Source organism: Bubalus bubalis, chromosome 9 (assembly GCF_019923935.1).
Source record: "Bubalus bubalis isolate 160015118507 breed Murrah chromosome 9, NDDB_SH_1, whole genome shotgun sequence".
In the NCBI taxonomy this organism is placed as follows: domain Eukaryota; kingdom Metazoa; phylum Chordata; class Mammalia; order Artiodactyla; family Bovidae; genus Bubalus; species Bubalus bubalis.
Genome location: NC_059165.1, coordinates 48872409 through 48886913, shown reverse-complemented (window position 1 = coordinate 48886913; position 14505 = coordinate 48872409). Strand labels below are relative to the sequence as shown.

General features: G+C 49.7%; 1 protein-coding gene across 8 annotated transcripts in view; it reads right to left on the bottom strand.

Moving 5' to 3' along the window:
* Window positions 1-12140, bottom strand: part of TNIP1 (TNFAIP3 interacting protein 1) — a 44821-nt gene extending 32681 nt beyond the window's left edge. For 4 of the 8 annotated variants that reach the window (XM_025292387.2, XM_025292391.2, XM_025292388.2 and 1 more), the window contains exon 1: window positions 11965-12139. The gene's annotated coding sequence lies outside the window, so the exon portion shown is untranslated. Of the gene's footprint in view, window positions 1-11964 lie in introns of all 8 variants that reach the window. The other 4 variants (XM_025292392.2, XM_025292393.2, XM_025292395.2 and 1 more) reach the window with 3 other exon arrangements.
* Window positions 12141-14505: the final 2365 nt, after the last annotated feature.

The following is a 14505-nucleotide window of genomic DNA, read 5'->3' as shown; positions in this document are numbered from 1 at the left end:
CTGGAAGGGCCCCTGCTCTCTCTCCAGTCTGCCACTGCCTCATCTCCATTTCTGCTCCTGCACTTACTCACTGCACTGCAGACCCCCCTCTCCGGGTTCTTGCCAAGTCCAGCATGGACTCTGTGTCCACATGGGCCTGGGTCTAGCAGCTACAGATCAGGTGACCCACCAGCAGGAGTTACCAACCCACTGTGCAAAAACAGAAACAGCTGGGGGTGAAGACACAGGCAGCTCAGATCTTCTTCCAAAACAAGATCCTGGTTTAGGTTGAGGGGGGTCCCCACAGCCCACCCTGAAAAACCTGGGGGCACCCACTGGAACCAGAAAGGCCTGGTTTGGGGGCAGAAAAGGGCCCAGACAGATGGCAGGTCAGGCAGTGACCACAGAGTGTAAAGATGGAGATGATGCTATTGAAACTGAAGGAGCCAGAAGAGAAGGAGGAGACAGCACCGAGGGGATGGAGGTGAGGTGAGGAGGGAGGGGTGGGTAGGGGTTGAAGGGTGGGGATGGGAGGATGGGAAGGAGTCGGGGTGGGGAGGGTGGGTGAGGAGAGGTGAGGGGGCATGGGCCCAGATCACAACCTCCACCCAAGACGAAGGTTGAAAAAGGCTAGATTGAAAATGAAGCCTCTGCACTGAGACACTTCAGCCCATTAGAGGCTGTCTTTCAATTAGCTGTGTGCTGCTGCTAGGAGTAGGGGCTCCCAGGGTCCCCAAATGATATGAATTTGCTTAATTGGTAACATTTGCAAAATCGCTATGATTTCTCAAGCATGTTTTTCCACTGGATTGTCACGAGAGCCTGGGAAGGAGGCAGGGCTGACATCTGTTCCACAGGTGAGGAAACTAAGGCCCACTTGGGAGCTTCGCCTGATCTAATGCCACTGGGCACCGGCTGCATCCTGAGGCCAGCCAGACCCCGCGGCTCTGGGGGAAGTGAAGTTCTCGCTGACCCAGGGAAGACAGCCTGAGTAGATCTCTGGCACTGGGAATTGGGAGGACACAGTGGCCACAAGCGACCTCCCCAGGGAACAGCAGGGGCTGCCAGGGATGCTGGTGGGTGCAGGGGACAGTGTGGCAAAGGGAAGGGTCTCCAGAAAGAAGGCCAGGACAGAAAGCCAGGAGTCCTGGCACCTACTCCACTGCACACTCTGAGGCCATGGGCAAGCTGTCCATTCTGTGGACCTCAACTCCCTCATGGGCACAGAAGAGGAGCCTGGACTAGAGAGAAACTGCGTGGTGTCTTCATGCTGGCCTAAGGATCCATGGAGACCCAAACTTTGGGAGCCAGCCAAAAGGCAAGAAAGAGGAGGGGACCCAGCACACACACAGAAGATAGTACAGCCCTGGATCAGGAAGAAAGGGTCCCAACAGGGCAGGATCAGAGACGGAAGCAGCTGGGACAGGCAGGGTGCAACAAAGAAGGGGGAGCCCAAGTGCAGGATGAGACCCTGAGCCGGAAGCCTTCTCACACATTGCCCTAGGGCCTTGCCCTGGTCCCAGCTTTGCCCACCCCTGCAGGCTGGGTGACACTGACCATCCCCTCACCTTTTCTGAGCCTCATCTGCAAAACAGAAAAAAAAAAATAGAAGCCATGGACGTCAGATTAAAGAAACTAAATGAAACAATATGTGTACAATTGGAAGGGAGTTCTCACTTATTTCCTGATTATTTGATTTATTTAATAAAGAAATGTATTCATTTTGTAATAAGATTTCCTAAATGATAATAATTATAATACCTCACGAAGTACCTGGCACTTAGTAAGTTCTTACTAGAAGGCTGAGGCAGCCCCTAAGAGCCCAGCTGATGGGTTGTAGCATCCACTTAGTTCTTGTGAATTGCAAATAACTGTAAGCAGGAACACTGGGACAACACCATAGCTGGTGAAACTGAAGCTATGAGAAGCCCTTGGACCAAGGCCACTTTCACGAAAGATCAGGAATCATCTGAGCCTCAATTTCCTCAACAGTAAATGGGAATATCCTGCAAGTCCCCCAAGGGCTGACAGGAAGTGAGGCATTATGAAACATCTCGCAAACTAAAACAAAAATCTTCCCACTTCCACACTTCACGATGACCTCCAGACCACTCCACCCATTTCACAATCAGGGAAACTGTGGCTTCAGGTCCATCCATCAAAGAGCGGGCCGAGTCCTCCTGATGACTGTCAGCAGAGACACTGCACCTACTTTAGACGGGGTGTACCCAAGGAGCCCACCCCGGCATCTCACCAGTGAGAAGCCAAGGATTTAATCAGTCTTTCCAAACAATTCAGTAAGAAAGAGGCTACAGGCACACAGTGTAGTATGAGGAATGGGCGGGGCTCAGGAATCACGGGATCTAGTAGAGGATGTTGTTGTAGTCGCTAAGTCATGTCTGACTCTTTGTGAACCCATGGACCATAGCCCTCCAGGCTCCTCTGTCCATGGGATTTCCCAGGCAAGAATCCTGGAGTGGGTTGTCATTTCCTCCAAGGGATCTTCCCAACCCAGGGATCGAACCCACGTCTCCTGCATTGGCAGGCAGATTCTTTTCCACTGACCCACCAGGGAAGCCTTCTAGTCTAGATACACCATGGCAAACATTTTCCATCACCTGGCCTCAGTTTTCTAAAAGGAGGGGTTGTTGACAATAGCAATAATACAATATAAGGGGGCAGACTAGACAATTTTTAAGGCCTCTTCTAGTTCTAACATTCCAGAACTTGCAATATATTGCCATCTGTTTCTAAAATCTTCTGATCTTAAAAAGGCTACTCTCCCCAGCTCAGAAGCTTCCCAGGTGGTTCTGTGGTAAAGAATCCACCTGTCAATGCAGGAGATGCAGGAGACAGGGATTCGATCGCTGGAGTAGGAAATGGCAACCCATTTCAGTATTCTTGCCTGGAAAATCCCATACACAGAGGAGCCTGATGGGTTACAGTCCATGGGGTTGCAAAGAGTAGGGCATGACTGAGCACGCACACACACGCACCCTAGCTCCCATCTCTCCCAACGCCCAAGTGGATGTCCTGCCTCACGAACCCTCCTGCAGTGCTCTCAGGGGTGTGTCGCCTTCCCAAGAGCAGTTGGAAACCCCCGGACGATGTCTGCGGCCCTTCCCCGGGTCCTGCCCTCCCCCCTGGTCTGCATCCAGGCTCCAGGTCAGCCTGATGTCATGTCTCTCAAGCACAGCTGGCATCTCCCATGTCCCTCCCCCTCCCATCCACTGACTCACCCACAGAGAGAGCCCCACTGTCCCTACTTAGCCTCCAAGATCCAAGCTGTACACTACCAGCCTAGGCACAGTGGGGAGGACCGGGCCCTTAGTTGGCTGAAAACTGCATAAGAGGACCAAGGAGCTCTAACTAAAGCTGGGATAGGCCCTGACAGCTCTGTGCTCCCATATGCCAGGCACTGCGCTGTGTCATTATGCACAGGATTCCCTCATGTTCTTCTTACCACACAGAGATGAACATTCTTATCCCTATTTTCCAGCAAGGAAACCAATCCTCTTGGCTGGATGGCATCATCTCTATTTTTCAGATGAGGAGGCAGACTCAGGTAAGTCACTTGCCTGAGGAAACACAGCTGGTTAGTGGCAGAACAAAGAACCCAGCCTCATTCTATCAGACTCCACACCAGTGCCTTTCCACTGGCCTGCGCTGACGGAGAGGCACAGGCTGAAGCTCAGGGGGAGGACACCAGTCCTGTCGATCCACTACCTGAAACACGCTCCAGGTTCCCAGCCGCTGCCTCTGTGTGTCACTAACTTTGCATGAGATCAGGTGTCAGTCTGCCCTTGACTGCCAGCAGTCACCAGGGCTTAGCGTCCCCAGGAGAGCCAGGGGACTCTGGTTGACCATCTTTAGTGACCCAGACCAACTTCCTCCCCAAGGAGCACCCCCGGGCAGCCAGCACTAACTGCAGTGAAGCTACTCCCAGTTCTGCTTCCACTGCCCCTGCTCTGCCCTCTGGGGTCCCTGAGAATAAGGAACAAGATGCCCCTCTTCTCCATCTCAGCCCTGAGCAGATTCGGAACCTGCAGCACTCAAGAAGCAGACTAGCCCTTGTTCCCTGCACTGTTCTCCGCAGGGACAGGCTTCTGGACCCCTCCCCACCCCGTCCCCTCCACTCCCACCCTATCTGTATCTGACCTTGAAAATGGACAACACTCCAGATGTGGCTTGCCTGACCAAACAGAGGAACTTTCACCTCCACCCTTTTAGGTATTATGTTTCTACTGATGTAGTAAACATTTGCTTTTCTTATACCTGGGTCACCCATGGTAAGGAATGTCCTTTCTCAATTATGTCAACAATCAGGCTCGGTAAAGCAACTATACTTCAATAAAAATTAATTTAAAAAAAATCAGGTTTGTATGGCTGAGATGAAAGTTATCTTGTAAAAAAGTATGCTTAAGGAAGTTTCAATTATTTAAAGGGCCAGAGGTAACTCATTCAGTGACCACCTATTTAAGAAGCTAGAAATCTCTGTATCACTGTACAGAGACTGGACAAAGATGTGCACTGACACATGGTTTCTAATAGCAAAAATGTCCTGAACGTTCGTCAAGAGGGGACTAGTTTAATAAACTGTGGTGCATTCATTCAATGGAATAGTACACAGGCATCAAAAAGAATGGGCAGACTGCTTTGCAATGACAGAAAGGTGCCCATAAAATACTGTTAAGGAAAAAAGCAAAGTATTGATGTATAATAAGGTATTATTTATCCTGTTACACACATTCGTACACACACAACTATGTGTGTGCGTGTATGAGTGTATGTGTGTGTGTGTGTGTGTGTTAGTTGCTCAGTCCAGTCCAACTCTTTGCAAACCCATGGACTGTAGCCCGCCAGGCTCCTCTGTCTATGGGATTTCCCAGGCAAGAATAATGGAGTGGGTAGCTATTCCCTTCTCCGGGGGATCTTCCCGACCCAGGGATCAAAACCGGGTCTCCTGCATTGCAGCCAGAGAGCTTCACCATTTCAGCCACCAAGGGAAGCCCTGTATGTGTGCATAAACATATACATATACTATAAAATCTTACATATGCATAAGAAAAGGTCTGGAAAGATACACACCAAACCGCTGCTAGTAGTCAGCTCTAGAGAAGGACTTGGGCTAGGGGATTGGAATCAAAGGAAACCTTTATTTTAAAACAGATTTTTTAACTCTTTACAAGAGAAATCTAGCCTGTTCTATTTTTAAAATTGATTTTAAAAAACAGGTGGAAGAGAAGAAGGAGAAAAAAAGACAACTTTCATTTTCTACTTTATACCTTTGGCATCCCTTGAGTTTTTGGAGTTTTTTTTCTCCAATGAGCACATGTTATTTTGTAACTCTTTTAAAGGGAGAGTTGACTTTGTTTTTAAGTTGCTTGACAAAGTCAGAACAATAAGGAAGGGCGATTGTTCTCCCACCAAATGAGGCTGGTTGGCAGAGGGCAGGGATGAGAGCCTCCTTATTATGAATTTGCTTCCTATGCACAGACAGGCTATAGGGACTAGTTCACAAATCAGGAGGGACTTCATCACCTGAACCAAAGAACTTATTCATTAGTAAAATCAATATTTCTATGGTCTTTCTCAATTCTAACAGTCTGTGATGTATATTGTTTCATGATAAATAATTTACATATATGCAGGAAATTCCTGTCCTCTAATTTAATTCTGGGAAATATTTGACCCAAGTGAAATTAATAGAGAAAAAAATGTAAATGACTAGTTATATAAAGACTTAAAAAGCAGTGAACAGAATGTTTAAAAAAAAAAATCAAGAGGTAAACTCCAGGGTCGAGTCTTCTAGTCAAGGAATTTTGCAGATGAAGAGTTGGCAACTGTAGATTGTTTCAACCTGGAACCTTCCAGAAAGGATCTAGCTTCAGGAAGGTCAAGGCTGGGTCTGAGGCAACAAAGGTGGGAGGAAAAGCACCAGACTTTGGTGTGGGAACAAAGGTGAAGCTTCCCGTCCACTGCCCGTGGGCCCTCACATGGGGCCTTATACCTGCTTTGCTGGCTTCTGCAGAGGAAGCCAGACAGGTGCAGAGCTGGGCTCAAGGTGGCCCAGTTCCCAAGGACCAAGCAGAATGCCCCTTCTTGATCATCAGTCCCCAGCCTGTATTCACCACTGCCAATGCTCCCTAAGAAGGGCTGAGAAGGCAGCCCAGGCACCTCCAGCCTGCTAGCCTTCGCCTCCTCACAGCTCCTGGGATCCACTGGTGCACCTGCGCCATGCCTAGAAGCCTGGCTTCCCCACCCACCCACCCCCCAACCCAGCAGCTGGCACCATTGACCCAGGAGGAGCCCCTCGCCTATCAGCTATAGGGTCAAAGGGCACTAGGCCAACCCTGGGCCTAAAGGGAAGGGAGACTCAACTGTCCTCCTGTGTACTGGTGCCCCAAATGCCCAAAGCTGGTTCCAACAAAGGCTTTCTCCAACCCTGTAACTTTTCTCCATGGGGGAAGATGACAACTTTTGAGAATTCCCCTCATACCAAATATGGTGAAAAGAGGGTTTCTGTGAAACCAGGGTTCAGATCCTGGTTCTGCTCCCTCACCAAGTGACCCTGAGCAGACCTCACTTTCCTGGTTTCTTCTCCCCAAGGAAATGCTGTGAGGACCAACGAGGATCCCCAGATCTCCCTGAAGACCTTGAAGGGCTAACCCAACAGGAGCCACAATGGCTAGGAAGGGAATAGCTTCCAGGGACCACCAACCAGATAAAAGCCATAGATGTCCCATTTCAACAGTGAAGACTGGAAATAAGCTAACGAAGAAGAAAATGAATAAAGACATCGGGGCCACTTCAAACCAGCGAATGTTAGTACTATGCTGTTTAGGCACTAAGTCGTGTCTGACTCTTTGTGACCCCATGGACTCTAGTCTTCCAGGCTCCTCTGTCCATGAGACTTTTCAGGCAAGAATGTTGGAGTGGGGTGCCATTTCCTTCTCCTGGGTATCTTCCCCACCCAGGGATTAAATCCACATCTCCTGTTTGACAGGCAGATTCTTTCCCACTGAGCCACTAGGGAAGCCCCTATTAATACTATACAGTTGTGAAAAACACATAGGCCAGAGCTAGAGATTCAAACAGGAATGAATCTCTCAGACATAATAAGAAGCAAAACAAGCAAGCTGCAGAGGAACACAGTTGGAAACATTTAAGTAACATCTTAAAACATACAAAACAATATTACATATTGTTTACGGATGTATATATTTATAATATCAATAAAACTGTAGAGAAATACAAGAGAATAAACTCTAAATTTAGAACCCTTGTTACTTCTGGAAGAGTGGGGAAGGAGATGATCAGGGAGAAATTTCAAATGAACAGAATATGTTATTTCTTAAGCTGAATGGTGGCTCTCCCAAGTGTCTGCATGTTACTCTCTGTGTCTGAAAGATTCCTTTGCATTTTCTAAAAGTTAATGCTGCCATCTTCAGACCCCTGTTCCTCTTCCCAGAGATTGGGATCGGGTTAGGGGGCTGCACCCCAGAGGCAGAAGTGGGGCTGTGGCAAGACCAGCGTTCCTCAGACCACAGAGATGAAGCTGACCAGGATCATGGTCTGCTGGCCAGCCAAGAGTGGTGTAAGCCTCCTCCACTGTGGGTGGAGACCAAACCAAGGGCCCCTGACTCATGGGACACCCCCACGCCCGCCCTAAAAATACCAGCTCTGACCGCTGAGTAGGACGCCTTGGTGACATGACTCCTATAGCATCCCCAGCCCTCCCCCACTACCCCCTCCCCCCCCCACACACTCCTGCCTGGGCCACCGGCCTGTCCACCAGCAGGTGCTCAGGGACACAAGGAACAGCCTCAGGGTGAGGTCCCTGGGGAGACAAGAGTTCAGCCCTGCCTGGGGACAGTCCTTGGACAAAGGGCCACCGTTCCTCAGCCCAGTCATCCGTTCCTATCAGAAGAGTGACTGACTGTCCTGGGCTGATCATGGGGGGAGCGCAGATAAAAACTTCCTGCCAGCGGCCAGGCCGTGGTGGCTGTACCTTCCTTCTGGCAACACTTCACAGAGCTGCTGACACTCTCCAAAGAGGAGTAGGATAAAAGAGGGAAGGGCAGGGGGGCAGCAGCAAGAAGCCAGGAGGTGGGGCACAGAAAGGCCTGGCCCAGCAGCAGAACTCAGAAATCGCCGGGGAAGAGAAGGCAGCCCGGTCACTGGGCTACGGCCCTGAGACACCTGTCCGTGCAAGTCCCTCGTTCTCCAGCTGGGACACCAAAGCCGGCCAAGGGAGGGAGACTCGCCCACGGCTGCAGGGAACAGTGGAGACAGAGAGGCGAGGAAACCCGGATCCTCTGTTGGCCAGCTGTCCACTCTTTTTGCCATACATCCTACTCCTCCCTCTCCCCTGCTCCCTCCCCTCCCTCCAAGGGGTCAAGTGAGCCAAGAGCAGAGAGGAAAACAAGGGGGCAAGAGAGGAGGTGGGCCTGCCGAAGTGAGCCACCTGTAACAGCGCTGGAAGGGGCCGCCCACAGAGCGCTCCCTGATGCTTGCTAGGGTCCAGGGGAGGCTGGCTCATCCCTGTGGCCTGCCCACGTATACAGTTCCACTGTTCCAAACAGGGATGGAAGGACGTCTGAGATACCACAAAGGACGATCCATCCAGAGAGGACACAGAATGGTCCAGAGGTGGCAGAGGATGAAGGGCAAGTTATGCCCAAGCCTGGAACATCTGACCTTCCTTATCATCTCCTCATGAAATCCCTTCAACATCCTCAAGATCAGCATTGTTAATAAGACTGAATGATGCTCAGCAGCCGGCAGCGACGGGTCACTTACACCACACCAGCCCCACGCCAGCCCTGCGCTGAGTGCTTGACAGGCACTGTCTCATTCATGTGCACCCCTCTGGAGGCAGCACTTACGTCACAGAATCTTACAGATGAGGATGCAGGCACAGCCCCCGTCCAGGTGTGCTAACTCTAAATCAGGCACGCCACACCATGGGTTCTCAAAGAGCAGCTGGTCTGGCGGCCCCAGCACCGCTGCCACCAGCTGGCTGGGCCACTGTGGGGACGCAGCCCTGCAGTCTGTCTAACAAGCCACCCAGGGGATTCTGATGCACGCTCAGGCTTACCAACCAGCTGCTCTGATCACTTCCCAGTGCTGCCAACGGAGCAGGGAAAAACTGACACTTCTCTGCCTGGCAGTCAAGACTTTAGGGTTTTTCCTAGCCCAGCTGGTCAGCTCCCCCAACCCAGGAGAGCCTTACCCCAAATCCTCTGCTCAGGCCTAGCTCTGTACCTTCTCATCTTGGCTGGGCCTGGCCTTGAAGTCACTTCCCTACAGAAGCCCCCTGACCACCTGGCACCCCCAAAATTGCATCACACCACACCCAGACTCAGTGCCAGGCAACTGCTGGCACACTATGCCTTCCAGCTAGCACTCAGGGCACATTTCTGCCCAGTCTACAACATGTTCCTGGAGGACAGAGAACCATGAGCACCATGCCGCTCCACACAGCACCACGCCAGAGGACTGGCAGGATCCGTTTCCTGACTATCAGGAGGGAAAAATAATGTCGTGGGAAGCAACTTCTGGCTCTCACCCCAACTCTGCCACTAATTCTCTGGGACATGGGCCTTCCTTCCCATCTCTAGGTCTCAATTTTCTTATCTGTGAAATGCACCATCATTCTAGTTTCTTCTACTCTACTCATCCTTTGAACAAACCCAGCAGTCTTACCCCAGACACTCTTATCTAGTAACAGAAATGCACATGTGGACACTAAAGAGGTTGTTGCTCTCACCCTTTCACTCCAGGAAAAGAGAAAGACAACAAACAAGCAAACACTAAAAATTATTGTTTCCCAGACATATACAGTGTCTCTACACACACTTTCTCATTTGCAGATAAGCACGGTCATTTCAAGGCATGATGAATGTATCAAAAATATATATAATAGTAATATGACAGAAAGTGAAAAAATGAGTTACTTTGCATAGAAAGGTCAGGGAAGGCCCCTCTGAGGAGGTGACATTTGAGCCGAGACTTGACAGATAAGGAAGAACCAGCGTGGAAAGAGCTGGGTAAAGGTGTTCCAGGCAGAAGCAACAACATCCACAAAGGCCTCAAGCAAGAATAAACTTGCTATGTTGAACGCGGAGAAAAAAGCAGGCTGCTGTGGTTAAATCACAGTGAGTGTGAGAGTAAAACAGTACCCAGGAGCACCCAGAGAGGGAGGCCAATAGCCAACCTCTTACAATTCTGAGGTGTTCAAATCAGGTCGGCCAACCCAACCCAGGACATCCGGGCCCAAGTCACAGGCAGGACTTGGGGGTAAAGGTATGAGTCAGACCCCATGGCTTCCTGGGGCCCCAAAGGCCCTGGTGTGGGAATAAGGGCAGGCAGCAACCCTCAGCAGGAGTCCCATGCCATACCCACGGATGCCCATGTGTGGGGGAAAACAGATTCACCTAAGTATGTAGAACACAAGACACTCAGGGCTGCTGTCTCCAGAGGGACATGATCAGGTCCGTGAAGTGCCAGACCCTGATCATATTATTTTTCCAGGACACAGCCAGGATAGTGGAAAGGAAATAGTGCTCAGGGTTCAAGGCTTACTAGTATTGGGCAAGTCTTAACCTTTTGGGGACTCCGTTTCCTCATCTGAAAATTAAGGCTACTAAGAGTGACTCTCTCCAAGGGTTGTTGAAAGCTTAAAAGAGATACTAAACGTAAAGCACTGTGCCTGGCACATGATAAGTGCTGATAAATGTAAGCTGTTACTATCACCATTATTGGTTTTTCACTACTTCAGTTCTCTCTGCTGTAAAACAAGGATATTAATACATCATAGGATTGCTATGAGCCTGTGCTAATAAATATTCCAGCCTCCTAATGCAGTATCCATTGTCAGGAATGGAAAAAAAAAAAAAGAGAGACAGTTCTCTTTCCGGATCTCTCATCAGGTGCTGAATTCCCCTCTACCATACCACATTGTTTGGAAAATGAGTAAGAGCTGATTAAATTACATTTTGACAATACTGTGAAATAAAAATGATGCATTAGGAATCCACAGATTTCTCTGTACTGTCATTCTGCAAGGGGGTGGGGATAAACATTGCTGATTTTTCTGCATCACCCATAAAAGTCCCCCCTCAACCAAAACAGTCTCACGCAGTCGCACAAAATTCCCACCCACAAAATTCCCATACAATTAATGAATGTATAATACAATCACTTTCATGTACACACAACCTCGCACTCTCCTGCAGATAAATATTCTACAGCGCAAAACTCACACATGTAGAAACTCCACACCCAAAAATCCCTCCCCCAAACTCACTACAGCTGCCCTGCAAATGCACCCAAATGTTGCCTCCAACAGAGGGCAAAATATTTTCAACAGAAACAGTTAAGTACAGAACGAAATCTGGAATCAAACGCTAGAGTTCAAATCCTAATTGTGCAACTCTCTAACTGTATGACCCCAATCTCCAAATGCCTGTTTCCTAAACTGTAAAATACGGATAATAATAATCAAATTCACTTTGAGGGTGACAGTGACAAATGAGTTTAATACATGTAACGAGTTAAAATCAGCACTTGGAAAGCGCCCAATGAGCTATTTTCCTCTTCATTACGTGTGCACACTGCTTCCAAAACTGGTCTCCCATACTGTAAACAGATCCACGCCCGCACACACACACACACACACACACACACACCCCGACGGTCTGCACGCCTTGCACACGGACTACACGCTGGTCCCAGACGCGGTCGCCCACTCAGTGCGCACGCGCGCCCACCACCCTCCGCGCGGGTCAGGGATTCCCCACTCGGCCGGACCTCGCCACCCTCGGAGGCGCCGCGTGCCTCGAGGCTAGCCCTTGAGCCAAGAAGCCAGGCCACCGGGCCGGGCCTGACCTCCCCGCGCCACGCCCGGTCACTGCCGAGACTCGGAACGGCCGGGTCTCGGGTTCCCTTCCGTTCCATTCCCGCTCCGCCCAACCGGCTTACCTGAGGGTGGGGACCCTGAGAGACAGCGCCCCGTTCTCGGCGTCCAGTCCCAAGTCCAGGGACAGGGTAGAGGCCCGCGCCAGGCTCTGGCCTCTCAGCACTCAGCAGGATCCCAGCTCCTGGCTGGGGGACCTGGCCAGGGACTAGGAAGTGCTGGGGGCCGGGCCGCCCCACCCCTGGGAAAGTCCCCAGCGATTGACAGGCCGCTTGCCCAATCACGCGGCGCCGTCTGGGCTGGCCAGCAGCCGCCGGGGTGGGACGCAGCGAAGTAAACAGCAGCCACCGGAGGTCAGGGGGCCGGAGAGAGTCTGCAGATTGGCCGCAAGAGTCCCGTCCCGCAGGCCGGCCCCTAGGTAGCCTCCGGGCCACCCCTCGCGGCACTCCCAGCTGCGGAAACTCCGGGCGCCAGAAAGGGGCCACCCCGAAAGCCGGAATTTCAGAGCAGAGAGGAGCCGCAGAGACCACCCACCCCTTCCTTGGGCCGAGGGGCGCGCGGACCAGAGCGCGGGGAGGGGATTTGCCAAAAGGCAGTAAGCATTTGTAGCTGAGCCAAAGCTAGAGCTCCGGGTCCTAGAGTGCGGTCCAGGGCGATCCCGAGACTTCTTACAGAGCTCACGGAAATTCTGAGCTGAAAGTACCCTTAAAGAATCTTATTGTCACAGTTGACGTTTTTTGCGCCCTTACTGCTCCAGACTTGGTAAGCTTTATTTAATTTGCTCAGCCACCCTAGTGAGATGGTTTTCTATCCCCAGCCCCCACTTTTATTTTTAACCATAAATTAAGATACAAGGGACAGGGAGATTAGAAGACCTCAGTAAGTGGCTGAACCAAAATTCAAACCCAAGTGGGCAAATCCGGAGCCCACCTCCTACCGTCTACCTATACCTGGGTCAGATCATGCAGACAGGTTGTGAGAGTCCCCAGACCTGGCAGGAGAAGTAACATGGTGAAGGTTGGGAACACTTGTTTTTTTGAGCCCATCATTTTATTTAAAAGAGGGTAAATTTTAATTTCAAAAAGTGGAAGGGCCTGGACTTCCCCGGCAGTCCAATGGTTAAGACTCGGAGCTTCCATTGCAGGGGGCACAGGTTCCATCCCTGGTAGGGGAATTGAGATCTCACACAGTGACTGGCCAAAAAAAAATTTTTTTAAGTAAAATTAAAAAAAAAAAGTGGAAAGGCCTTGTAATAAAGAACAGCTTGGATAAAGAACAGCTTCATAACAGGAATAAAGAACAGCTCTTTAAATTGAGGTAATATAGCTTTATGAAAAACTTATTCTAAAAGATTCATTTCACTGGAACTATAGAAAATTTAGTGATTGACAGGCCCTCATCCTTGGAAAGGATCTGGGGACCTATTCCATATAGGCCCTCATTTTACAGGAAAGCTCTGTAAATTAACTGTGACTGTACGTGAACACACACACACACACACACCCCTACCCAAGTACTCTCAGGCTTTGTGACATCCTGTGATGCTTTTAGTTACTTCAAAGGGGTTATCAAATTCTCAAAACAATATTAATTCTAGTTCATCTTAGTTGCAAACATAAATTGAAGACAGGGAGGGAGAGAGAGATGTGAACACCAAACAAAGCACCATTGAGTGAGACCAATTCGGAAGGGTACTTGGAGATTACAGTCTTGGGCTGATTCATACTTCAGCTCTCAGGCATCCCCTCACCCATTATGATCCCCCAGTCTAGTTTTTGTTCTGCTCTTGTCTGTAATTCCCAATTTGCCTTTTCCTAAAAGGCAACTTGTGTTGGGCAACCCAAGTCTTCTCATGAACACTGAAATTTACTTTAAAAAAATGGAGCATCTCCAATTATTTGCGTCTTGTTTCCAAACTACTTCAGCTGTTTTTCTAAATGTCTGACCTTAGAGAATTAGGTGAATTGTTTCATTCCACAAAGTTCAGGATGACTCCTAGAGGTGGGCTTGTTAGACAGTGCTCTAGAATGGCATAAAAAGGTCACACAGTCATCTTTTTGCCTGATTCCCTACTTTTGGATAATTGTTCTTAACATTTACAATGTGTGAGAAGAGTCATCTCTTCAAAGTGATGACTACATGCCGGGAGCCAGCATGGGAGTCCCCACCCCATGACAAGGTCATGTGGGAGAGATCTGGTGGGCAAGGTGAGCCAGAACTCAAGGCGAGCCCCTCTGGGCCTGCCTGAGCGTCTACCCCAAAAACCTGAGCCTGTCTGTTTTACTGCTTCATGACTTCCACCAACTCCTCTGACAGTCATGAGGGGCTATCCCCAACCACTCTTATCTATAAGAAAGCAATTTAGAGCTCTAGTTTATAAGTCTCCAGGGTATAATAAAGTGTGTTCCAATTGTGATCCCCTCAGAAAGCCTTCTAACCAACCTAACAGGTTTCCGGACTCCTACAGCTATGGATGTGATTGTTTACGGCCTCCCAGCCATATGAGGCACAAGGAGACTTAGTTATTCTAACAATGCAGAGTCTCTCAGGGAGTTAGAAATTGTTAAAATAGAACTAATAGAAGAATTCTTTGTCAAGTTAATGCC